Here is a 26,878-nt window from a genome sequence, read left to right as displayed (position 1 = left end):
TCCTTCATCCCCTAAATCCAATTGCATCTGCAATGGATGGTAGTGCAAATGTGAATATCTTCAAGCCAATTCTAGTCAGGTGAGTTTGCTAGAGAAAATGTCCTTTCAAATTAATATCAGTTCCAGTGCAACTTCACTATGGGGAATGAACCCATAGGGTTCCTCAGCTCCTCCAACCCAAACAAAACTTTGTTCAAGCTTGCTAACTCCCAGCTTCTGCACCAGCACTATGCAATTCTAGCTGAGACCAAGACACACTCCTCCCACTTTGAGGACTGGTTAAAGCTCTCTTGATCAAACCATATTCTGCATAGTGATGTGCAGTGGTCACACCTGTGGGTGGGAGGCCACTTTCTCATTTTCGTTTTCTAGATCCCACCGTGAAAAATCCACGCTGCATCAACACTTTGTTGTTTTCATGTGTGTGCATTGGGTTTGTGGCAACGCAGCTCTTTATACTGAAGCACGGACAGTCAACAATTATTCTCCTGCGTGTATAATGCACTCTTAAGTCAGACTGTGTCATGGTTTCCTTGTATTCCCAGCAAATTAGCTCTTCTTGATAGTACATGCAAAAGTTCTTTTATTTCCTAGGAGAACCTAAAAATCATTTTAAAATTTGTTATTTCTCTTTGTAAACCGCCCTGAGCCATTTTTGGAAGGGCGGTATAGAAATATAATTATTATTATTATTATTATTATTATTAATAATAATCACCATGTCCCCCAAAATGTACTACTGCTCAGAGGCAGCCCAAGACAGACAGCCGTCTGCCAACGTGCAACAGTTATCATTCAAGCAGTGCAGTTTTCAGTCAAGCCCCATTCATGCTTTGTATTAAATACACGTACAATCTGTGTACAGTATAAATTTATTTTATTTATTTATTTATTTTTGCATTTTTATACCGCCTTTCGTTAAAATATAGCCCCTGTAAATCTGTACAAATCTGTACACGTGTGCTGTTATTCACACATCATGTTCAATGTATGCCTAGCAGTATGCTTCCTATCCGTACCCTTCATTTGAGCAGGGTGGGTGGGTGGGCTGTACACCCCAAATGGGGCTTCTTCTATGGCCACATTTGCATGCAACATGGAACCACAGGTCCAATGGACTCACGGTTCCATACCCCTCCTCCCCCTGCTTTCCCATCCGAATTCAGACATAAGGGAGAGTGTCCTCTCTGCAGTCAGCATAACTGCAGAGAGGAGGGGGAACTGACTGCCTGTGATTCCTTCTTGACTGAAGGACAGTCCCAGCAGCCAATCGCAGCTGGAGGGAGGGAGGGAGGAGCTTCCTCCCTCAACACCGGTAGCCAACGAGGGAGATTGCAGCGTCATGTTCAGATGTAACGCTGGCACTGCCAAACCACAGTCAAAGGCAGTGAAACTCACTACAAACTGAAGGAACAAACACTGTGTCTGGGGAGGTATAGCATATCAAGCCCTGGCCTCTCTTGCTAAAGAGAAACTCAGGTCACAGAGCTAGGCCTCCACCTGAGGCCCAAGGGGGCTACGGCCGGACAGATGTCTGCCTAGATCAGGGGTAACCTTAGGTTGACTACAACTCTTATCATCCCCAGCCACAAGGCCATTGTGATTGGGCATGGGAACTGTAGTCCAGCCACACCTGGGGACCTAAGGTTGGGAACTCCTACAGTAGATGGTCTGACTGAAGTCCAAACTAGATAGAACAGCAGAGATTTGTGACTGGATCTTCCCTCTCTTTCTCTTTTTGGCCAATTGCAGTTGTGGGGTGAGGACTTGCATTGGGACCCTGGCACTGGGGAGGGCAGAAGTTAATCCTTCCACCAGCACCATTTCCTGAGGAAAATCTCCCCCCCAACTCAGGGGCGGCTCTTCCATAAGGCAAGCTGAGGCAGTCGCCACAAGCAGCAAATTATTGGAGTGCCAGCTGGGTGGAAAGATGCCTTCACCCTCACCTTTATCCCTCTGCCACCCTCTGCCATCTGAGCAGTTCTTCCCCAACCACACCAGGTATTGCCTCTGCTGCTTCTTGAAAAAAGGGAAGAGGCAGAAACTGGTGCCCTCCCTCAGACACCAGGACGTCTTGTGCCATCACTGCCCAAACTGCTACTTGCCTTGTTAAATGGGGGAACAGCCTGCATGCCCATTTCTCCCTAATGGGACAAAGAGCAGCTGGAAGGGAGTGATCTTCATCCAGAAAATAGCACACTGGGGAAAGAGTGAAGCCCCGCTCCTGCAGCACCTGTGATCCTAATCCAGATTTTCTTCCCTGTTATTGGCCAAAATAAGTCAACAGAAGATTCAAACCCATTATGTCTTTGGGTTGGCCCTCAGTAAAAGGCAGTTTCAGATGCGAGGGTCTTTCTCTGTTGCTTTGTGAAATGGTAAATCCAGACCTTTGCTGGGCTTAAAAAGCAAGGTTCAGCTGCAAGTCAGGCTTGTTGGGGCAGGATGTCCTTGAGCTGTGGTGTGTCTGGAAGCCTCTTGATCCAGGCTCTTGATTATTATTCTGAGAGCAGCTCCAGAGAGCGGAGAGAGACAGGGCCAGGGGAGCAGGGGGGGAAGAAGCCAACTCAGCTTTATCTCCTCCAGATTTTTCTTTCTCCCTCTCCTGGGCTCCCCCCCACCACCACCACCCCGCCTCTTTCCCCTTCCCGCTTTCTAATGCTGCACATGAAGATGAAATTACCAGGTTAGAATGAATGGAAACAGCTTGCAAGGGGGACACAACAAAGCAGGGGAGATTTATGGGGGAATCTCTCAGGATGCCAGCGCTAGGGAGAAAAACATCCCTTCTCTCCTGCAATGTTGGCGCAGGCGACTCTGCGGAGCCAGGGGGCTGAGGAGAGAGGGGGCCAGGCAGGCCAGGAATGTGCCTTTGTCCTGCTTAATTTATGGGCTGCTTGGATTGGATTGCAGCAGGAGGTGCTGAGAGCAAGTGAAAGAATGTGCGTGAGAATGTGTGAGGATGGGCGTATGTATTTGTGGCAAGGACGGATTCTCCTCTCCTTCTAGGCTAGGCTGCTTTCCCTCCACCTGAAAAGGATCCTGGGAATGGTTGCCATATGTACCTCCAACAAATATAGAGGGCAGCTGCCATGGGAGCAACCCAGAAAGGACACCTTTTCACTGAGTGCACAGAAACAACTGTTAATTTCTAGGAAACATGCATGTGAAACTTTGGAAACTGCCTTATACCAAGTCAGGCCATTGGCCCATCTAGTTCAGTATTGTCGACACTGACTGGCAGTGGCTCTCCAAGGTTTCAGGCAGGAATCCTCCTCCTTCCCAGCCCTACCTGGAGAGATGCTACCAGGAATGGAACCTGGGACCTTCTGCATGCAAAGCAGATGCTCTGCCACTGAGCTATGGCTTCTAGAAAGATAAGCAACAGCCATGGCTAGCCAGCCATGGTAGCTAAGTGGAACCTCTGTGTTCAGAGGCAGTATAGCTCCGAATGCCTGCTGCTGGGGATGAATCATAGAGAAAAACTATCGCCCTCATACCGTGAATGCCATTCCAGTTGCAGGGGAGCAACAGCAGGAGAGAGGGCAAGCCTTCATCTCTTGCCTATGGGCTTCCCGGAGGCACCTGGTGGGAAACAGGATGCTGGACTGAATGGGTCCCTTGGGCCTGATCCAGCAGGGCTGTTCTTAATGTTCTTATGTGGAGGTTCTGGAGGCATCCAGCTGGTCCCTCTTGGAAACATGATGCTGGACTAGATGGTGCTTTTATCTGATCTAACAGGGCTCTTCTTATGTCAGGGCTTAAGCCCACAAACTGCCCTGGAATTCTCACCCTCCTCATTCCAGATGTGTGTGGGCAAATTTTGTTTACTCAGTGTTGGATGGGAATGCTCTCTGTACATGCTCAGAAACTCTCCTATCGTGTTTCAGGACTGATCCCTAGCAAGTTCTAGTGCTGAACTCTGTAAAGGTGTACCTAAAATTAAGGGCACTTGCAGACAGGTGTTTAGTCTGGGATTGCCACACCTTGTTTGCTCACTCTTTATGGGTCTGCACATGTTGTCATCCATCCATTTTCAGCCTATGCTTTCCCTGCACTTGCAGCGTCACATTTCTGAATGGAGAAAATCTCACTTTTTTTGAGAACAGTGGTGCAGCTGCTTTGTGACTGCACATGTGGAGATTGTTATGAGAACGACTGTTCTCCCCCCACCCCCTTTTTCTTTTTGAGAGGAGCAAGCCCAGATCCAGACCACAGCAGAACCAGGAGGGGTAACAGGGAGAGCCAGTTCCCCGTGTCCCACAAAAAACACAATCGCTTGGTTCCCACAATCTTCAAAGTCAGGGTAGGAGGCAGGCTGCCTGGTTTGCATGATTGGGTGGATGCATACAAACCTCTCCATTGCAGGTTGCTCAAAGCAGAGTAACCCAGCTCTCTCAATCTGCTCATAACTGAGGTGGGAGAAGAGGACTCTCATACTTTGATTCTCTGGTCATATGAGCCCACACAACTCTTCGACCCAGCCACCAGGACTCAGCAGGCATGGAAACAATAGAGAGCTGGGGCCACAGGGCTGCTATCCCTTGACATGGCGCTCTGCAAAACACACGCTGTGTTCCTTTCGCTGGAGCAGCTTCAGCAGGGCTGGGTCTGCCTCACCTCCTGCTCCTTCATGGCCAGTCAGAGCGTGGCAGTTGCTGATGTCATGAGGCTTTCCAGTCAGTTGGCAGTGCAAAGCATGCTGGGAAGGCATGGAGGCCTCCGCGGACTTCCAGCTCCTGATTTCAACAATGGATGTCGTGCCTGGCTTAATCATGTGTTTCCTGAATTTGCTGGAAGTGTCCTACATAGGTAGTAGCCTTACACTGAGTTAGACCTTTCGTCCAGCTAGCTCAATATTGTCTACTATGCTGAATGGCAGCGGCACCCCAAGGTTTTAGGCAGAAGTCTTTCTCAGACCTACCTGGAGCTGCCAGGGATTCAGTCTGGGACATTCTGCATGCAAAGCAGATGCTCTACCACTGAACTATGGCCCTGCTTAGAATAATTCTCCTTGTCTGCCTTTGTCCTCCTGAAGAAGAGTTTTGCGCAACGGAAAAGTTTGTCTTCTGGTCTGGTCTTCACAATATGTCTTCTGGACAATGTGTCTCCTTAACAAAAACTTATCCTCGAATAGTTTGTCTGCCACAACCAAGGAAGCTTGGAAATGTCTTTGTGTAATTTTCATGCCTGTAACAAACAAATGAGAACTTCTGTACTGTAGTAAGCTACAGATCTGGAAATCCCTGGTTTAAATCTCTTCTATGCCACCAATTCACTAGATATAGCTCTAGATAAGCCCCCTGTGTCCCAGCCCTCCTCTTTGCCATATGGGGATAACACTCTTCTATCACACAGGGTAGTTTTTTCATTAAATGTTTTAATACTGTCCAACCACACCGGGTTGTTTTTTCATTCATTTTATTAATGTTTTTTCTAGTTATATAAAAACACACAAATCAAAACATACACAACAGATATGACATGCTCTGAATTTTCTCTTCTGGGAGAGTGGATATAACAGGCAGGTGATATGTGACATTCAAAGACATGTAGATGAACAAACTCTTGAAAGGAACTCTGATATTTCCAACCCTGATAGGGCTCTAGCTTAAAGGCAGAGCATCTGCTTTCCCAGGTTTAGTCCCTGGCATCATCTCCAGGTAGGGGTGGGAAGGAGGACTCCTGCCTGAACCTTTAGAGAGCTGCTGCCAGTCAGTGTAGATAATACTGAACTAGATGGACCAAGGGTCTGACTTGGTACAAGGCAGCTTTCTATGTTCCTATGAGATTTCAGATAAAAGGACAGAGTGGATCTGGGCTTGCTTCCCTGATTTATAGGTGGTTTGCTGCTGGTGGCTGTGGTGTTTTTGGTTAATCCATTCCTTGATCCAGGCCAGCTTTTGAATGGAACTTTAGTAACTTGTGTTCCAGTCCTGGAGTAGAGGCGGGGCTAACAAACACCCTGCAGCAAGAGCACGGAAAACTGCTCCGCACTTGTCTCTCTGTAAATAATGAGGCGGTTCCCACAATCAGTGGGAACCACCAAAATGGGGTTAGCGGGGAGAGCGGGTTTAGCCCAACTGCCGGCAGGGGCTGAGGAGTTCAGGGGCTGTGCAGCCCCCGGAAGCTCCAGCATGACAGTAACTTTTGAACTGATCTTACCAAAGCAATTTCCTGCCCCCATGGAATCTTGGATTTGGAGCCCAAGCAATACAATCATGTAGACCAGAGTTTGTGCCTTGAGCCTGGGAAAGGTGCAAGCCCCACCCAGTGATGAAATCAATGAAATCAATTGCCAGCCAGGCAAGGTGGTGGGGAGTCTGAACAGACCAGCTTGATCTCCTACTAGTGCAGCCAGAATGACTCCCTACCACTGAGTAAACTGGCACACTCAGTCTCGTCTGATGGTATCCCTCTTAGGCAGTACTGCCTTGTCCGCTCAGCTCCCACAAACCTCACGCTTGCACTTGCTTCTTGCCTTTTGTGATCTTAGAAGTCCCTTGCTTTTGTTTACTCTTGCTTCAATCCTTAAACCTGAATCAAGCACCCTGAGTTTGCTGTGCTTCCAGAAGCAGGCTTGCCAGTCGCGGTGGACACTGCCCGGGACTGCCCTGGAACTCCCAGTCAAGTGCCTGACTCTGTGCTAGCCCCTGCTCCCCGGACCTGGTCTGTGGCACACGCTTAGGGCTGCCAACTCTGACTGAAGCTGCAGCCCGTTTTCCACTTCATGAATCTGCACCAATGAAGGCCAAATTCCGGGGGGGGGGGGGGGAATGCAACGTAAGCATAATGTTCATGGATCTGCTTGTTTCACATCATTAATCCTCTGCTGGAATGAGGCATTTTGGACAATGTCTAGAGGGGATGGATGAGGGAAGGGTATAGAGACTGGGGAGAGTGAGGGAGGCTGTGGGGACAAAAACTAGTACCTCTGAGGAAGGGACAAAATTGCTTTGCACTGGAATATCCCATATTATATCAATTTCCTATTACTCCCCTCTAACTTCAAAGAGTTTCCTATTACCCCCCTCTAACGTCAGTGGTGTTGGCAGTACCTTCACCAGGTACTGCCAACATCTTCTCAAATTCTTCCCTGGGACACTTGTCTTTAAAGCCCAAAAGGAAAGCTGAGAATAATGCCAAGAAGCAATGTGCAATTGTCGGTCACTGTATGCGATCCAAACATCTTCACTCAAGAAAGTGGTTCCATTCAAAGAAATCTCATTTCCCCAGTATTCAAACTGCAAGGCGTTTCTGAAATAATGCCATATTCCCCTAACTATTCAGGCCCCCCCTCCCCCCAACAAGTCTGTACCATGTTGTGATTTTAATTTCAGAGTGGAGACTCTTCAAAAGGAGACTTGCACGGGAGATTAGACTGACTGGTTTCATAGCAGTCTGGAGAAAAACTTTTGCAGTTTTAATTCCCTCTGCCTGGAGATTATTTTAGCTTTGGGCAGATAAGCATTCCAAGCCCCACCCTGTTCTAACACCACCAGAGGTGCACCTAGATAATTTTGGAGCTTGGACCTATAGGCCTTTTGTTGGCGGGGGGGGCACTGCCAGATATGCTACAATGCATTGTGTTTTACACCAGAACATGCTCAGGGAAAGCTGAGAACAAATTAACACACACTCTCTTTGAGGTGGGTCTCACGATCCGTGAGACCCACTTTCTCCAAAACTGTGGGGAGAGCGGGCTAAGCCTGCTCTCCCCACAGATGACCGAGCAGGGAGCCTTGGACGGCCGCATCGGCCACCCACACGGTTGCTGGCTCTGTGATGCAGCCAGCGGGGGCCGTGCGGCCCCCGGAAGCCCCAGTATGCCCTGCATGAGCGCGCAGGGAATACTGGGGAGACCCCTGGAGCCAGCTTTTTGCCTCCCGGTTGGGGGTCTACTTGCGAGTAGCTGACCCGGGCTAAGGGGCAGGCTACTTGAGCAGGTTAGCTACTCAAGAACCACCGGGCTCACTTGCGAGCCCGGTGGTTCTTACGATTAACAAAAATCAGGCTAGGCTCTCCTAGCCCGATTTTTGTTAATCGTGAGAATAGCCCCTTTGTATTTTTAGAAGCAATTCTGAATAAGAAACTTCCCACCGACTTGCAGAGAGATACCACATTTTGCATGTACAATCCTGCAACTTAAATTAGCACTGGAGACCCTAAATCAGTATTTGGAGCCCTGCCCCGCCAGGCCTGCCAGGGACTGGACCTCCACCCGGAAGTCCAGTCCAAAGAGCGCCACTGAATGCCACTCCCTTATTATGCATTTTAGTTGTTTTCTACTCTATGGAGCAGAAGTTCAGGCAAAAGGCTCTTCAGAGGTATGGACAGATGTGACATTCAAGCAGGAGTCATAGCCAATTTTTCTTCAGTGGGTTAGACTGACTCCCTTCACAATGTAATTGACACTGGAGAAACAAATGCTAAGTTCCATCATCAATCTTCCCACACTCCATGCTTCAGGAAGGCTGCGCACCTCTTTATTTTTTAAACCACTGCAGTGCACATGCATTTATCAATTTAACCATTCTGCACCTTTTTAAAAAAAGTTCAACCAGTTTTTTTAAAAAATGGCAAAACTGCCTGAGAAGGGGGAAGGCAACACATGGATTTGTGACATCACAGGTGCCCGCCCGTCAACACTGAGCACAGTCGGTTTCTGCTGCAAACGTACAGAATGGAGTTTGTCTGTCCTCAGACCTGCAGAGAACATGATTCATTTGGGGCAGAATGCACTCAGTGCGCTGAAACTGGAGCAGCCTCATCATAGCTTCAATAATGTATCTCTGTATGTGTACCTTTACCTCTTCCTCCCCAGTGTGAACAGCAACAGAGGCTTTGCCAGAGTTCATAAATAGCATCTCAGCTATTTCTTGCCCCTGCAAGCCAATAGGCCAATGCGAGGGAGGTACACAAGAACTGACCTGACAGAACTTCTCTTGCTGGGGCACGGGAGACCCCTGACTGTGAATTCTGAGGGGGTGGGGGTCATTGAGTGGAGCCCCTGTTGCTGGCTCTTCTGTTCTGTCCTTTCTGTTGGCAAACTTAGTTGCCAACCAGGACCTTACCGGGGTAGGTGAAGCAGGTCCACCGGGATAAACTCCAGTGTAGGATTGTAGAGCAGGAGTTCCTAACCTTGGATCTGCAGATGTTGTTGGCCGTTGTGGCTGGGGATGATGGGAGTTTGTAGCCCAACAACATCTGGGGATGTAAGGTTGGGAACCCTGCTCTGTAGTCCTAGGCCAGTGGTGTTCAGATTTTCTTGAGAGCTGGTGCAGTGTAGTGGCTGAGAGACTGAGCTCCAAATTAGGAGTGGTTTGAATCATATCTTGGCTGTGAGCTCCCTAGGTGGCTTCGAGCAAACCACTCATTCTCAGCCTTAGCTGCAATAGGGAGATAATGGCATTAGCGGCCGGTCAGGGCGCCAGTGGAGGGGCGGCGAGAGGCACCTTTAAGAGTAAAAGAATAGGCGCTTATCTCCGCTCTCGCCGCACCTAGTCAGAGAAGCAGCGTGCCCTGCTGCCCAGCATCCCCTGCAGCGGGAGATCGCCTCTGCCACTCACCTGGCCATGGGCGGGGGATCGGCTCTGTGGAAGCCAGGTGAGTGGCGGAGGTGATCTCCCGCCGCAGGGGATGCTGGGCGGCACGGCACGCTGCTTCTCTGAGCAGCGTTCAGGTGCGGCGAGAGCGAAGGTAAGCACCTATTCTTTTAGTCTTAAAGGTGCCTCTTGCCGGCCCTCCACTGGAGTCCTCACCAGCTGCTACTGGATAATGGCTAACATACCACGCAAGGCTCCATCAGCCTAGGGGTGGAGCATTTGAGCAATTGCATAGGAGTGATCCAGAATAAGACTACACAGTTGTGAAAATGCAGTTGCACAACAGAAGGTCATTATTTCAAAGCACTCTCAAATGCGGACTACATTTGTACAATTGTGCAGTCTTGTGCAAGAGAATTCTTGTGCAACTGTGCAAATGTTCTGTTCCTAGGCTGACAGAGCCCTGTGCAGTATGTCAGCCACTAACTCTTGCTTCCTCTACAGGATTGTTGTAAGGATTATATTGAGATCATACACATGAAGTGCTTTGCACTCTCAAAAAACACTATACAAATAGCGGCTGACATGATGCACAGCCCAACATCCCTGTAAAGCTCTGCCCTGGGGCTACTGAGGACTCATAAGCAGTTCCCAACATTGTTCTTTATGAGTGGTTGCACATGTAGCACCACTGTAGTTTCCCCCATAGTGGCGAATGTGGAAAACTGCAGTAGGGCTGCTTGCAGACTGCTAATTCAGAACGGCATCAGGTTGCTTATGAGTCTTCACCAGCCCCGTGGTGTAGTCTTACAGAGATAGTAGGCTGTGCATCATGTCAACCACTAAATATTATTAAAATCAATAATTATTATTAAAACATTCAGGGTACTGTGTCCGAAAGTTGCAGAGGATTCTGGAGAGTGTGCTGGGTAGTATGTGCTGCTCATGTGGTGTGCTAGACAGGCCTGTTGGACTTCACCACCATGCTGCTGGAAATGTTAATGCACCCAACACATCACAGAAGTAGCCTGGTAGTGTTGGCTTAGCTACACTGCAAGGAAGAATTGTGCAGCATTACTGACCTTCCCAGTGAAGAACCCCTGATAACATCTGGGTGGACCCCAGGGCTCTCTGGAACACAGCTTGAAAAGCACAGCATGATAGTCTAGTTCAACAATATTTTACCACGACTGGTTTTCATAGCCCTGGTACTAATTTTACACTAGTATCAGGAGCAGCCGTAGCAGTAGTAAACAGTCCTACATAAATAATATGATAAGTGGATGATAAATAACCCAAACCCAAAAACACAATAGCCACACAAATAAAAAATAAATAAATGCAATACAATAAAATACAGTACAATAATAATAAAAAAGGCAACTTGCTGGAGAACCCAGTCAATTCTGCTGAAGCAAATTGACCCCTGAAAGGGCTGGTGAACGGTGCCCACTAGATTTAGTTAGTGTTTAGAGTCTCCAATGAATAGCAGCCGCAGCCAGAAAGTGTACCATAAAAGCAGGATTACTTTGATAGGGTATTGATTTTCCTCCATGTGCCCATAAACCAGCCACACATTGGATGTTGGGGGAAAGGGAAAATCTCTCTCTCTATAAAATGAATTCGGAGATCAAAGCCCTGGGCAGCAGCTTAGCTCTCCCTGTTCCTGCCCAGTTATCCTTTCGGTTGTGAAAAGGGGAGGGTGGTGGGAAGCAAACACTGCAAGGAGGAGTGTGTGTGGGGGGGGGGATAGGAGTGCAGAGTCCTCTTCAAGCCAGAGCCTTCAGGGCCTCCCCCTCCTCACTGAGCCCTCCTCATCCTGCAAAGAGGCAATTGTGAGACCAGCAGTGCTGTATATGTACCTTTTGTTTTCAGCCATGCGCCCTTTAATAGGGCCATTTCTCATGCACCCTGATGTGCACCCATACCACTGGACCATCAGTGCGTTGGAAAAGGACTTCCAGCTGATCCTAAGCCCATCCGTATGTAAGAGTAAGAGCATCGACTCTTGCAGCGGTGCAGCATCGCAACTTGTGGAGCCGCACCGGTGTGACGAGCCACTGGGGGATGCTGTGTTTGTACGGCAGCCCAGGCTGGCATTATTTATTGCACTGCAACACTCACCATAATTGCCCAGCTATTATAGGTGTGTCGTTAAGGAGTTGGCAGTGCCTCCCCCACCCCACCTGTTCTGATGGCCCTCCTAGCTACTGGCTGTGGGGCAGGGGCATATCCCCATAAACCATGGATGTTCTGATTTCATAATTCTGTAGGGGTAAGTCTTCTAGGTTTGGGCCCTCTCCCTTTCACTCCATAATATGAGCACTGAGTGTTGGTCTCGGAAGTAGTTCTAGTCACATTGCCTACAAGTTGTTGGGTTTCTCCTATTTGAGAGCTAAGAATCTTGAACTTGGACTTCAGAAACCTGTGTTTAGATCCCCACTCAGTCATGAAGCTCACCAGCTGACCTTTGGCTAATCAGTTGTTCTCAGCCTTACCAAAGGGTGGGACACAAATGTGATGCATCTTTGCATGCAGAAAGTAATAAGAACAGAAGAACAGCCCTGCTGGATCAGGCCCAAGGCCTATCTAGTCCAGCATCCTGTTTCACACAGTGGCCCACCAGATGCCTCTGGGAAGCCCTTGTGGCATCCTTGGCAGCCAAGGATTGTAAGGATGCTAAGGGCTTCCCAGAGGCATCTGGCGGGCCACTGTGTTCTTGGCATCTTTGATTATAAGCATAGGAGGGCTGGGCTCTGCCTGAAATATTGGCAAACCACTGGCAGAGTAAATAGTACTAGTCTAGTTGGGCCAGTCATATGACTCAGGACAGAGCAGGTTCATATATGGTGGCTAGACAAATACTGTGTTTGTCCTCCTACAGTGTTTTGGGCATTTCACCAAAAAAGCAATATTCAAGACAATTGCATAAACAATTATAATGGGATCAGTGAGCAGTGAAAGTGTACATATTGGAAACTTTGGGTGAAGACAGATGTGGCTTTCTTAGCCTTAGTATGAGGCCCCGCTTTTCACACGGTAGGTGTGCATACCAGCAAATCAAACACTGATTCTGCTACCAGTTTTGCCTCTTTTCTCCCATACTTCAGGCAGGCTTACATGGTTTTTTAAAAATTTTTTAAAAATGTACTTCATGGAAGTTTATTCATTTAAATATTAATCAAGTTGCTTAACCCCCCACCCCACAAACAGTTGCAAAGCTGCTCCAGCAATAGTGGAGGATGTGTGGCTGTGTGAGATCACAAGCTGCAGTCAGTCAGTGACATCCACAGCTGGTTTCAGCTATAAACATGCAGAACTAATACTTTTGGAGCTCAACAGGAGAGGAAAGATACGTATAGATGGAACATAGAAGAATGCTTTCAAATTAGTCCCACAGCTATAAAAATGTTACATCTATCTTCACCCTTTGTTATCACAGATGCTGATAATAAGAGGATTTGACAATCTGCAACTCATCCCATTATCTGCCACTGATGGTCTTGATTAGTGTCTCCCTTCTGGTAAATGTGTGTATATGTCGGGGGGGGCAGGGGGGGAGTGAGAGAAACATTTTTATCTCACCTTCTTTCCAGGAATGTAATAAATAAATAAAGCTCAGGGTTTGTCTCCTTATTATGTCTCCTGAAAGTTAGCAGTTCATCCAAGAAGTCTGTGCACAAGTCTTTTCTCAGTCATTCTTCCATTCTTATTCCTTTGTTGTTGGAATCTTTCCTTTAAAAAAAAAATTGTAGCAGACTTTGTGCAAATGGGCAAAGTCCCTCATTTACCTAAGCAGCATGGCATGAATCTAGACTAGAAAGCTAGCCTAGCTAGCTTTTCATTGGAAGAGTTGTTTTTTTCTGACCTTGCACTATTCCGCAGTCCTGGCTCATGGGTTGTGTCATGTCCCCTGTTTTGAGGGGGCAGGATAGGATGGCTGCTCCAAAAGCTGCAAAAGTGGGAAAGATGCCAGGACCCTGAAGTAAAAAGGGGGAGAAAGGCCCAATGAGCAGGTTTGCGGAAGCTGGAAAAATTGTTCAGAATAAAGGCATGGTGTGGCCTGCTTTCCACTCAGCCTTAACTAGGCTTTTTAGTGCTCATCAAGGCTAAGGGAGCCCAGCCCGGTTTCTAGTGATGGTTAGAACCACTGTGACTAGCCCACCTAGGAACCCCTCCCCTTAAACAAGGTTAACGGAATGCTCACTCTGTTAACTGTGTTTTTGCTGCCGTCAAGGCCAAACTGGGGGCACGGAGAGGGCGGTGGAATATATGTGAGGAGGGTGCCGGGTTTCGAGCACAATGGGTAATTAAGGGTGGGAGTATTCACTGCTGCTGAGTGCAACGGGGCGCAGGAGGGAATATGCCTTGTTGGCATATTCCAACAAGGAATATTGTTGGAATATGCCAGCAAGCCATATTCCCTCCTGTGGGTGGGGCGCACCGGGAATATGCCTTGTTGCCCTGTGGGCCAGTCCAAGCCTGGCTGCCGTGAGACACTGTGGCGTGGTTTTGCACTGCGGCGACTCTTGAGGATACCCCCCGTTGGGAGCTCCAACAAGCCTCCTGGCTTCGGGGGTCTCTCCCGGATGCTCCGCACACTTGCGCAGGGCATCCTGGGACTTCCGGGTGCCAGCCAGCCCCTGATCCCCACCACCCCTTCCGGCTCCATGATGGAGCTGGCAATTGTTTGGGAGCCCGATCCGGTCGCCCAGGGACAGCTCCCTGCCCTTGTGCCGCACAAACCCTAATGGCGCATCACACTAATAGCCTGCAGTTCCTCATCTTGTGATATCCCAGCAGAGTGGTCCCCCTACCCAACCGCCCAATACACAGAGGTTTCTAATCTCTTGAAGTGATTGTGAACATGTGCAGCCTTAGCTACTAGACTGGGCAGTGGAATTGTGGACTCATCCACTGTTTGCATGCAGGATCCCCATCTACACGGGGAAACACACATGAACGCTTCCTTCCACACGCATATGGATCTGGGCTGTATGTGGGGCTATGTCAGAACAAGCCACTTCTTGTATTCTATCCAGTAATCTTTTGTATTTAGTTGTTTAGAAGTTTGTCCCAGCGGGGATCCTGTAGAGTGTGGGTGGGGTGAGTGGAGTCAGAAAGGAAAAGGGAGGGAAAGGAGAAGGAAAAAACGGAGTTGTTGCTGAATAAACCTTTAGTTAAATCTACACGAGATCCCTTGTGTGTATGAGGGAAGCAGCTATAAAACATTTGGTGATGAGATTTTGAATCAGCTATGCATGTGAGCCTGCAAGGCTTGTGAATGTTCCTGCAACCTCATTTCATTGCATGACTGGGCCTACATTCCTGAACTGCTTTCTGCTACCGCGGCTGCTGATTGTTTCTCCAGCTTCCTGACCTGCCCAACCCCCGAAGGTACTGTTCCCATCTCAATTCTGGACTCTGTTGTTCACTGGATGCCCACTGCAGCATGGCTCTTATCCCACCAGAACTTTTTTTCTTGTCCTATCCAGGAGAACCTGCTCTTCCCTGGAAACAATGGAGGCCTTAGTTCTGCAGTTAACTCCTCACCATACACTAGCCTGATTTTACTCCAGCAAAGCAGGAGGCTATATTGATTCACTGCCTGGGCCCTGAAGGCCAGAGAATCTCTATATATAAAATTCTCTAAGGTGTGCCCATGGCTAATCCCATGTGTGGCAGCTCTCACAAGAGTTCACAAACAGCTGCTGGGAGTTTTGAGAGCTGGCGAGGGGGTGGGGGGACCAAGGAGGAGGCGGCAGTACCATTGCGAGCTGTGTAGGATGGCCGAGCAGGCAGCAAAAATGGGGCCCCGGCCTCTTCGCAAGGAGGACGAGAACTGGCGGAGGGGAGGGAGGTGGGGAGAGGTCAAGGTGAAGGCACCGCTGCCACTTTGAGCAGCCGAGCAGCTGGCAAAAATGGGCTGCTGGGTTCCTCGCAAGGAGGACGAAAGATGGGGGGGGGAAGAGGTCGAGGAGGAGGCAGTGCCACTGCGAGTGGCCGAGCAGGTGGTGAAAACAGGGCTGCTGGCCTCCTCACGATGAGGGTGGGATCTGCCAGCGGAAACAGAAGTGAGGGAGACTGGCTGAAAGGATGAGAGGAGAACTGGCTGAGCCCTGAAATGGAGGGGGAGGAAGGGAGAACTAGGAGCGCAGATGTTCTGTGCCTGGGTCAGCTAGTATATAATAATTTGTCCTTTCCTGCCACCTTGGAAGGGGATGCCAATTCTTATGAAGCAGCTTTTCAAGCCTTAGCTGATCATTTCAACCCTACTTTGGAATGTGATTGATGAACATTACAAATGACAAGTTCTATTCTAGATCCCAACTTTCTGGTGAATTGTTCGATCAATACGTCACAGCATTGTGTGCCTTAAGTGTAACCTGTGAGTTTGCCAACTTTCCTGATGAACTGATCAGAGATCAGATTGTTATGAAAACAAATTGCTACAAGCTGCAGGAAAAACTGCTATTGGAGCAGAAACCGACCTTGGATAAAGTCATAGAGATGTTTAGGAGAGTGGAAAATGCTCTTCATTTTGTCAAATTGCTCTCTTTGGTACCCCAAAACAAACTTCCTGAAATCTAGGCTGTTCAGTCTAAATCCTTCCAATCCCAATCTTCTCATATGGCACTGCCCCAGAAAGTGGCAGCACAAGAAAGGAGGAGCTACCAATACTACTGATGTAGAGACTCGTCCCACAAATCAATTTTGCTCACTGTCACGGAAGGTTGCTTGCAGCAGGTGCAAGAAAAGGGGACACTTTGCTAAGGTTTCCAAGTCTGCTGTCCACTCCATTACTGATTCACCATATGATGAGGCAGATGAACCATTTCCTGACAGCATTTTAAGTGTGACAGAATCAGAGCCTGCTTTTCCACATTAACCAGTTAAACTTAATGGCCATGAAGTGCAGATGTATCTGACAAATTGCAGAAGACCTTTACCACCCCCTTGGCTCCAGCAGAGTATGCCAATGGTCCCTGGGAAAAACATGATCTGGATATAATGGGGCCTTTTGATAACCAACCTGCAAAATAAAGATTTGCTATAGTGATGGTGGATTACTATTCCAGATGGCCACAAGTTTCATTTGCTGACAACACTACCACAAATAAGGTGATCTAGTTCATGGCTGCAGTTTTTGCAAGGGAAGGTCTTCCTAAAGAACTAGTGACAGACAATGGGATGCAGCTTACCTCATTTGAAATGGACCAATATTTCATGAAGTAAAGTAAAGTTGTGCCGAGTTGGTATAACCATGGGATAAAACACAAGACTCTTTCCTTGTACCATTCTTGAGGGAGTGGCTTAGTGGAAAGAATGAACAGATTAGTGAAAGGAAGTTTACAACTGGATACTATTCAACAACAACCCTGGAAAGAGGATATCTGTGAAACTATTTGCTTATTGAACTATTCCTCATTTTACTACAGGAAAATCACCTTTTGAACTACAGAGAGGTCCCAAAGCTACCACCAAACTTACCCAATGGAGACAATTGATAGGGCTTTCGGATCTTACTCTGAGGATGCAGAGAGTCATGATCAAGTAAGGGAGAAGCAACAAAAATATAAATTGTATGTAGATCAGAAACGGAGTGTGAAACAGTGAACATTTCAGGTGGGGGACTTTGTTCAAGTATGTCTGTCTTATAAAGTGAGAAAGGGATTTTCCTGATATTCTGGACTAAAAGAAATAATTGAAATCCGAGGGGATTCTGTCATATTGGATGATGGAAAGAAATGGAACAATTCAAGATTTTCCAGCATGCATACTGTGAGACAATAGGAAAGGGAGTCTGATCTCAAGAGGAACTGAAGAGATATTTTACCTTGCCTCTATTTTTGACCTCATAGATGAAGCTGATAGAAGTGATGGACTGTCCTCAGTACCAGAAGAATAAACAGCTCCTATGCCAGAGAATTCAAGACTTAGGAGAAGTGAACCCTATGGAAACCACTTTGTGACCTTTGGTTGAAGAGTGGTATATAAATATCCGTATTATTTATTTATTAATTATTATTATTATTATTATTATTATTATTATTATTATGCATTTATATCCCGCTCTTCCTCCAAGGAGCCCAGAGCAGTGTACTACATATTTAAGTTTCTCCTCACAACAACCATATGAAGAGGTTAGGCTAAGAGAGAAGTGACTGTCCCAGAGTCACCCAGCAAATATTATGGCTGAATGGGGATTTGAACTTGGGTCTCCCCGGTCCTAGTCCAGCACTCTAACCACTATACCACGTTGGCTCCGTAGTAGTAGTAGTACTACTACTAGTAGTACAACCACGTAAAAGACTTCAAGACTTTGTCACCAAATTTTAAATAATTTCAAATTTTGGTTGTTATACAGGGGAGGGATGTGTTGTATTCTATCCAGTAATGTTTTCTATTTAGTTCAGGACTACTTAACTTTGGCCCTCCTGCAGATGTTGACCTACAATTCCCATAATCCCTGGCTATTGACTGCTGTGTCTGGGGATTATGGGAGGTAGCTGGAAGGCCGAAGTTCAGCCCTGATTTAGTTGTTTGGACATTTGTCCCAGTGGGGATCCTATAGAGAATGTGGGGGCGGAATCAGAAAGGAAAAGGGAGGGAAAGGAGAAGGAGAAAATGGAGTTGTTGCTGAATAATATGTCTTTGTGTGTATGAGGGAATCAGCTATCCACTGTCCATTTAACAAGGGACAATTATCAAATCAGGAGTGATCCCAAAGCTAATTATTTTAGGATAGTCTCAGTAGGGATCTAACCAGAAATGTTCATCTTGTTCTCAGATCTGCCAAAAATATAAGCCCCTTTCCCTCATCTACTTAACTTTACAATCTAAATATGTGGATCTACTCTTGCTAGAAACACAAGCAGAGTAGATTTCATGCTGCAAAGCTCTAATATTCCAGTCTTCCTCATGATCAAAGGTTAAAAACACTTAAAAAATTAAAATGTATGCCAGCTTTGGCAGATGGAGTAACTGCCTCTGTGGCATTGTGCAGAACTTGGAACTCTGGATTCAGCTGGCTACACTCATGGCTGTGTGTGCTAAAAAGATTAAAATTCTGCAGGCAATTCAAATTATGTGCCAAGAAAATATGAATTCTGCTTCCTGTTAGACAAATTGAACCAAAGTGTGCATCATTTTTGGTTTTGCATAATTTGTTCTGAGATGTTGTTTACTGTTTTCATTTCTTTGTTTTAATGTTGGGGAGAAGCATGGAGCTATGGAAGGCACAGATAACTTCTCCAAATTCTGCAGGCATTGCCTATGCTCTTTGAACCATAGTTTTCAAATTCATAAGGGCTGGAAAACTGCTTTAAAAATTCTCCAGAATCTGAATTTAGCAGCCAGTACCACATTCTGCCCTTTCCCTGCAGTCTCACCAAATCACAGCATCCACATCCATCCTTATTCCCCCTTGGTGCATTTCCAATTGATTTTTTTTTTCATTTACAAAAGTGCAGACCATTGGCCCACCTAGCTCAGGATTGTCTATACTGACAATCCTGGCAGCAGCAACCCTCCAAAGTTACAGATCGGAGTTTTTCTCAGTCCTTCTTGTAGACACCAAGGGATGGATCAGTGACCTACATGCAAAACATTTGCTCTACCACTGAGTTATGGGCCCTTAGTGTAAGCTCCTATATACAGAGTCAGACCATTGGTCCATCTAGCTCAGTATTGTCTTTTCCCAACCAGTCATACTCCAGATGTTGCTGAATTACAACACCCATCATCCCCAGTGACAATTTATTATCAGGATGATGGGACTTGTAGTTCAGCAACTCCCATACTGACTAGCAACTGTCCTCCAGGATTTTGGACTGGGCGGGGAGGGGATCATTTCCTGTTCTACCTGGAGATACTTGCCTAACCTGGGACTTTCTGTATGTACAGCAGATGCTCTGACACTGAGCTATCTCCATCTCCATCTCCGAAAATCTCCTGTGAAGGAAGGAAGGAAGGAAGGAAGCACTCCTATGGGAATCTCATTTTTCCTGTGTTCAGTATGGAATATTAATTACATTTATTTTTTTGCTGGGAAAATGCAATTCTCCCCAAACACCATCCGATACTTTGCATGCCTATTGCACTAATTGGTGTGTAGCTTGTGTTCTGGTTGCAGAATGAGACTGCTAACTCTTGAGGTCGTCTTGTCTATGAATGTCAGGTCATCTACGAATGATTTAGCACTATTTTATTTTTATTTGTTTTTACATTTTATATCCCGCTCTTCCTCCAAGGAGCCCAGAGTGGTGTACTACATACTTAAGTTTCTCCTCACAACAACCCTGTGAAGTAGGTTAGGCTGAGAGAGAAGTGACTGGCCCATAGTCACCCAGCTAGCATCATGGCTGAATGGGGATTTGAATTCGGGTCTCCCCAGTCCTAGTCCAGCACTCTAGTCACTACATCACACTGGCTCCATTCCCCACGAATGTGCCGTGCACTATGGGTGAGAGGCGGCCCCCTTCTGGCCGTGCTCCGCTCCCGAGGCAGATGGCTCTCCGCACCGGGCCAGCCGGCCCAGCTATTCGACGCCAACCGAGGCTCTACTTGCCAGTTGAATGGCTGGCAAATGTATCCCTGTTAAAATATAAAGATAGCAGCTGCCTCCTCCTCAGCAGAGTTGCCCGGTTAGGGTTGCCAGCATATTTACTGACCCCACCTCACAGCCATTCTACATACATAAATTAAGCCAAGGCCCTTCAGCTATCGTTGGACTACAACTCCCATCATTCCTGTTGGTCACTGTGGCTGGTGACGATGATGGGAGTAATAGTCCAACCGCAGCTGCCTGGAGGGCTGAAGTTGTGCATTCCTGAATTAAGCATTTGAAGCTTTCTCAGTCACTTTGTCTCCAGGCTGGGAAAAGCTTCACCTGCTTAATTTCTTTTTGTCAGATGCTGCTAAAGGCATACAGCAGGTGCAGAGTCACTTAAAAGTTGGGAGCCAGTGTGGTAGAGCAGTGGTAAAGTGCCCAACTAGAATGTGATAGACCCAGGTTTAGAGCTGCCACATGGGAAAGAGGACAGGTCTCCTGGGCACTTTTAGCAGTTGTACAGAAGAGGGCCCTTAAGCAGGTGCCGCTTTTCTCTGCATGACAAGCTGCACCTGCTGAAATACCTGCTTCTGTGCATCTCTTAAATGTAGAGGAGGCCTGTCCTTTCCCGATATTTATTTACGTATATGACAGCCCTACCCAGGTTCAAATCCCCACTGAGCTCTGAAGCTCTCTGGAGACCTTGGGCTGGCCACTCACTCTCTCTCTCAGCCTAACCTATTTTACAGAGTCGTTGTAAGGGGAAGTGGAGGAGATGAGCAGGACAACTGCTGTTTTTAACTTTTGTTCGCTGCTTAGAGACTGATTGTTTGAGGTGGCATATAATTGTAACAAAATAAAATAAAAGTATGTATGTCATCCTGGGTTCCTTGGAAGAAGGAACAACATGAAATAAATTAAAACTGGCAGCCCTGACTGCCTCCTCCCTGCCCACAAAATCCTCCTCAAGGGTAGTACAGGGGGGCAGTATATTGCCCCAACACAGTGGTTCCCCCAGATGTTGAACTACAACTCCCAGCATCCCCAGCCATAATAAATTGTAGCTGGGGAGGCTGGGAGTTGTAGTTCAGCAACATCTGGAGGAACCCAGGTTGGGAACCACTGCCCCGCTGGCACGGGATAGGGTTAATGGTGGTAACGCATTTAGAGTGTAGGTCCCCTCCCCATCTAGAAAGACACCCTGCCTGCTCAGGAAGAGCCAGTGGTCTGAGTGTGGCAGACTCTTTGAGGGCTTGCTTAAACCTCTGACAATGGGATTCCTCTGCAGTTGTGGGGCTTCAGATACTAATAGTGGGTGGATTTACAGGGGGCTGGTGAGAAAGCACAGGAAAATATTATAGCCTTGGTGAGAGACATTGTTGGCTGCTGTGTCAAGTTTTTGGCATCCATAACCTTCTTTGAAATTGATACTGGAAAAATCTGCTGTGCATATAAGAAGGTGCTCGAAGGATTATTAGAGGGCTTGGAAAAGCCAGGCAGCAGTTGAGCCACAGGATCACAATCCTTTCAGCTTGTCAAACAGGTGACATCATGATTGCTGTGCATAATTTACCTTTATGGGGAAAACATATTGGGTGCCAAAGGCCTTTATAATGCAGCAAAACCACAGCTTTCTACTTCCCCACCCCTGCAGTTTAAAGCTGGATAAACTCAGATGAGAAGTAAAGCTAATGATTCAAAATATGCTGTGAGGGATTATATATTAGTAAAAGTTGTCCAGAGTGGGAACAGATTCTTCATTTTAATCTCAGGTCAAGCATGGCGAAACACAAGCAAACAGGTTCAAACCAACTCAAGAAAGACTTAATGTAATGACTAGAAGTCATCGGTTCTTCATGCACAGTGTGAATTTCAGCTTTCCTTGTACATATGCACAGCTTGCCACTTGAATTTTTGAAGACAAAAATTTCTTGAGACTAACAGCCTTGAAACAGTGGTGCATATGCTGGTAACATCCAGGCTTGACTACTGTGATCTGCTCTACGTGGGGCTGCCTTTGTATGTAGCTCGGAAACTGGAACTGGTGCAGAATGCGGACGCCAGATTGGTCTCCGGGGCCATCTGTAGACCACATTACTCCTATTTTAAAAGAACTATACTGGTTGCTGGTTAGTTTCTGGACAAAATACAAATGCTGCTTATTACCTATAAAGCGCTGAATGGCTTGGGTATTTAAGAGAGTACCTTCTTCTTCATGAACACTGCCGCCTATTAAGATCATTCGAGGAAAGCTGGTTGTCATTGGCTCGCTTGGTCGCGACCCAAAACTGGGCCTTCTCTAGGGTTACCCCAAGGCTTTGGAAAACACTCCCAAATGGAATCAGAGTAATTTCATGTATTTTAGTTGGGAAAAGAGGAGTATTGGAAGAAGAGGAACCAGGGAGGAGAGCTGGTCTTGTGACAGCAAGCATGACTTGTCCCCTTAGCTAAGCAGGGTCCACCCAGTTGCATATGAATGGGATACTTGATGTGTGAGCACTGTCTGTAAGATATTCCCCTTAGGGGAAGAGCAGAAGATTCCAAGTTCCTTCCCTGGCAGCATCTCCAAGATAGGGCTGAGAGAGACTCCTGCCTGCAACCTCGGAGAAGGCGCTGCCAGTCTGTGTAGACCAGTGTTTCTCAATGTTTTTGGAGTCAGGGACCAGCACATTATTTGTGCGCAGTTTCCCAGACCATCCGTTAGTAAAAGTGTCACCCCCTCGCCCCCAACCCCACCCCCAGGCACACCCAAAAAACAATTCCGGGCAGCTCTCCGGAGCTCATTTCCAGGCAGCCCTCACTGCTGGATAATGTTCATTTCAGAAGTGAAATGAACATCATCCAGCAGTGAAGGCTGCCTGGAAATGAGCTCTGGAGAGCTCCTGGCGGCCCCTGCTGGCCCAAAATTGGTTTTTTGGGGTGTGTGTGTATGTGTGTGATTTTTTATTAGTGATGCCTCACAGACCAATGGGTTCCCAGCACCAGTCCACGGACCGGTGGTTGAGAAACAGCAATACTGAGCTAGATCTACCTTGGGTGTGACTCAGTATATGGCAGCTTCCTATGTTCCTAAGAGCTGAGTCTCCATTGACATTGGTGTAAGACAAATGATTTTTTTCCATTTGTTTATATGCAAAACTGTGTGAGTGTTGCAAGTCTACAACCTATTTTACATCTCTTGGGATGTAGATCTTGCCAGAGATTGCTATCTGTGTTGCAGCAAGAATCTTGGGTCTGCCTCATGGACAAATAAGAAAACTCCCCCCCCACCCCCCGCTTCAGAACAGTAAGGGTGTACTGTTGTATATATATTCTGTCTTAACTATGTTAACCTGCTGATCTTGTTATTGATAGTTATCTGCTTGTTGGTTCTGGTCAATGACCGTAATAATGTAATCTGAATCTGCAATCCACATCTGCCATACCTAACATATTTTGTCTGTCTTCACCCTTTGAGAAATATGAATGTGGATTTGTGCTGAGTATAGGATGCACTTCAGCTCGGTCTGCTGTAGCTGGTGTGGTGTGTGGAATGGTGTGTCTGGGAATCCTGGGGCTCCCTGGAGGCATCTCAGGGGTTCCTCCATTAGAAGACTGGTAATGTGACACACTGCCAGAATGAGAGCTTGTCTGCTATTACACAACTCTTCCCCTGCAATGAACAGCTGCATTGGGCTCATTCCAAGCAACACTTGAAAAGACAGGAGACGATAAAAACTGTGGCAGCCCTAACTGCGTCAGTGCAAAACTCTGGAAAGCACGCCCCCCACCCCCTGCTTGAAAAATACAAATATTAATTTTGCCCCATTATGCTCTTTTTGCAGCATCCTTGCATGATGCGTGCCAAAGCATGGGCCCCTGTTCAGCTGCACAGGTGTCACACCCCTAAAACCAGCCCTGGGTGTGAGTGCACAAGTAAATGAGCTGAGGTTCATATGAAGATGGGAGGCAGGATCCAGATTAAGTTAGTCATGACTAAATCTCAGTGAAAGTAATGATACTAGTGACTAGCTTGTCCAATTTCTTTCAGTGGTGCTTTATCAGGATTACCTTAATCTGGATCCTGCCCAAGGTATTATTAGGGGGGGGAGTACCTTTTATGATCTCTCCAGTAAAACCATGAAAACGAAAGCACTCATGAATGCTACATCTCTAGTCTCACACCAAATGGCAGTAGACAATAAACAATGGTTAGATCTGTATCAAAATAAAGTTTACAGTTTGGTTCTAACTCAGTGGCATTAGCTGTAAGAATTCAGGATACAATATTTCTGCTCTCCATCATGTGCTGATGACATGCAGTATCCCCAAAAGGTAATCCTATCTATGTTAAGCTCCCTTTCCCTTCCTGGTCATGTGCTGAACTTTAATCACATGACATTATCACATCATGTGCCTCCCCACCATGGAGGCACTTTCCATGGTGGGAAGCAGGAAAATGCACAATGTTATAATATCATATCATATGTTTTCATAACTACATATTACAGAGGAGAGAAGGGGGAACTTTACATTGATCACCATTATAATTTGTCATCACCTTTCAGTCTGCCCTTAGAAAAGGGCAATCATATAATGTCTCTGGCCTCAGCTGATGACTATTTGGTTGACAAATGTTCAGCAGTTTTAATCCTTGATGTTGCCCTGAATAAATTCAAGACAGTATTATGCAGACTTTCATTTTGCCTAAGTGGTTTATTGATACTCTTACAAATAAATTATGGATTTATTTTGGTGTAGATTCATTTGTTTGTTTGTTTGTTTTATCAAATTTGTATGCCACCCCAAACTTTCATCTCTGGGCATTTAACAATAGCATAAAGCAAGTTAAAACGTATACCAAAACTTAAAACAATTTAACAATTTAAAAATCAACCACAGATTAAAACCTAAAAATTTAAAAAGCTGAAAAAGCTTGGGTAAAGAGGTGGGTTTTCAAGTGCTTTTTAAAAATTGTAAAAGATGGGGAGGATCGTATTTCAGTAGGGAGCGCATCCCACAGTCTCCGGGCAGCAACTGAGAAAGCCCATCCCTGTGTGGCCACCAGCCAAGCTGGTGGCAACTGGAGACAGACCTCTCCAGATGACCTCAGTGGGCGGCAGGGCTCATAATGAAGAAGACATTCTCTTAAATACCCAGGGCCAAAGCCATTTAGGGCTCTGGCCACTGCATTCTGTACCAAGTGGAGTTTCCGGACTACATACAAAGGCAGCCCCATATAGAGTGCATTGCAGAAGTCAAGTCGGGAGGTTACCAACACATGTACCACTGTTTTGAGGTCATGACAATCAATTGATTTAATTATGGGAACTAGCCAATAGGTGCTGATGATACTTTTGCCACCACATTACACATCACACTCCAAAGTGCAATGGCTGTGTAAGTGATAGGGAGGGAAAGAAATCACATTTTCCAAGCAACTAATTTTTGTAGCTGGAATGATGGGGGAAATGACATTTTGGAGAAAACATATTTTGACTTTCTGATACTAGTAAGAAAAGTGTGCTGCCGGATTGGTGTCGACTCCTGGCGCCCACAGAGCCCTGTGGTTGTCTTTGGTAGAATACAGGAGGGGTTTACCATTGCCATTCCCCACACAGTATGAGATGACTGACGCCTTTCAGCATTTTCCTCTATCGCTGTTGCCTGATATAGGTGTTTCCCATAGTCTGGGAAACATTCCAGTGGGGATTTGAACCGGCAACCTCTGGCTTGCTAGTCAAGCCATTTTCCCACTGCGCCATTAGGTGGCTGATACTACTGAGCAACAAAATTGCAGAGTTATTAAGCAATTAAAATGATTGTCTTGAAAAGCCCTACCATTGCAGCGCTGTTGGCCCTTCTTCATATGGTCTGTGTTGGCTGTGCATCTGTCCCATACAGCTAATGTTAAATAGGCCTGCAGATTGTCCTACTGCCTTCTCAGTACGCAGGCTCCATATCGATAACCTGTGTGCAGGCACATTCTGGAATAAATGCTTAACATTATCCAACTGAAACCAGTGGGGCTCAAAAGTTCTAAACCTATGCTGGATTGTGTCTGTGCCCCATGTGATAAACCATGGATAAAAAGGCCTTCTTCCTCATCTGACATGCCTGCTGGGTGGGATGTCACCTATCTCCTTTCCCATTGCCTTGTAGATCCCTTACCTTTCTGTCTTTCTCATTCATTTGGCTATCATTCATTCATTCATTTATTATACCGCCCCATCCAAATGGCTCACAGGCTATGTCTGTGTCCCCTTCTGTAGCAATTAAGGCTGCAGTACAAAACATCCTTGCTGGGGCGTAAGGCCCGTTGAACTCAGTGGAATTTAGTTCTGAATAAACATCTCCAAGAGTGCCCTGCAAGTATCTTAAAATTGATACCCTGGCCAGCCGGTCTGGGGATTTGAAAACTGGGCCCAGAAGGGGCAGGGCAAGGAGTTCAGGGGCACCCAGTCACTGGGAGGCCCTCCTCAGGCTCACTGTCTCTTTAAGAGCAGCCCTTAGTAGGGAGGTGTTGATGTAAGAAGATTAAAGAGTCACTCTGATGGGGATGGATGTTAATGGAAGCGTCTCACTAAGTGGCTGGCGCTCAGCGCAGCCCAGAGGGCAACGACATGGTGAATCCGTCATCGTAACAGCCTTGCCAGCTTGTTCATAAATCACCCCCTCTCCCAGCCGCAGGGAACCATCTTCCCCACTAGATCAGGAGCTGCTTTCCTGTACCTAAACCTGGATCCAGCTCTGCATCCAGCAACTAGCAGTAACAAGTATGCTGGGAAGCAGGACTAAAGTTGGA

At 46.8% G+C, this 26,878-nt stretch overlaps 1 long non-coding RNA gene across 3 annotated transcripts; it reads right to left on the bottom strand.

Annotated features, from left to right (window-relative positions):
* Positions 1-894: 894 nt before the first annotated feature.
* On the bottom strand, positions 895-26,878 carry LOC128348224 (uncharacterized). Of its 3 annotated transcripts, XR_008318008.1 has the most exons (6): positions 25,915-26,878; positions 17,380-17,458; positions 16,745-16,855; positions 13,411-13,522; positions 13,128-13,277; positions 895-5,187 (listed from the first exon to the last, which is right to left on the bottom strand). It is a non-coding gene; the product is annotated as an uncharacterized LOC128348224 (long non-coding RNA). The 3 variants fall into 3 exon arrangements; XR_008318007.1 differs by having other exon boundaries at positions 16,745-17,458; XR_008318009.1 differs by lacking the exon at positions 17,380-17,458.

This window comes from Hemicordylus capensis, chromosome 2 (assembly GCF_027244095.1).
Source record: "Hemicordylus capensis ecotype Gifberg chromosome 2, rHemCap1.1.pri, whole genome shotgun sequence".
Classification (NCBI taxonomy): domain Eukaryota; kingdom Metazoa; phylum Chordata; class Lepidosauria; order Squamata; family Cordylidae; genus Hemicordylus; species Hemicordylus capensis.
This window is presented reverse-complemented; position numbering and strand designations above follow the sequence as displayed.